Below are 216 nucleotides of genomic sequence, written 5' to 3' on the forward strand. Positions count from 1 at the left end.
AATCACTGGAAAATAACTGCTTCAATCCCGCCTTTTTCTTGATCAAGCTTTCCAAGGAAATGAAATTTGTTGCGAATCGAGTTGGTGCGGCACGAATAATTTCTCCTTTACAAAACTCTCGCATCTTGGTCAACAACAAATTGTGATTGTAAATGTACTTTGAAATAATTTTACCTTTATCAATCACCTTAGAAATTTGCTCTTTCTTACCCATTT

Source organism: Fragaria vesca, linkage group LG7 (genome assembly GCF_000184155.1).
Source record: "Fragaria vesca subsp. vesca linkage group LG7, FraVesHawaii_1.0, whole genome shotgun sequence".
In the NCBI taxonomy this organism is placed as follows: domain Eukaryota; kingdom Viridiplantae; phylum Streptophyta; class Magnoliopsida; order Rosales; family Rosaceae; genus Fragaria; species Fragaria vesca.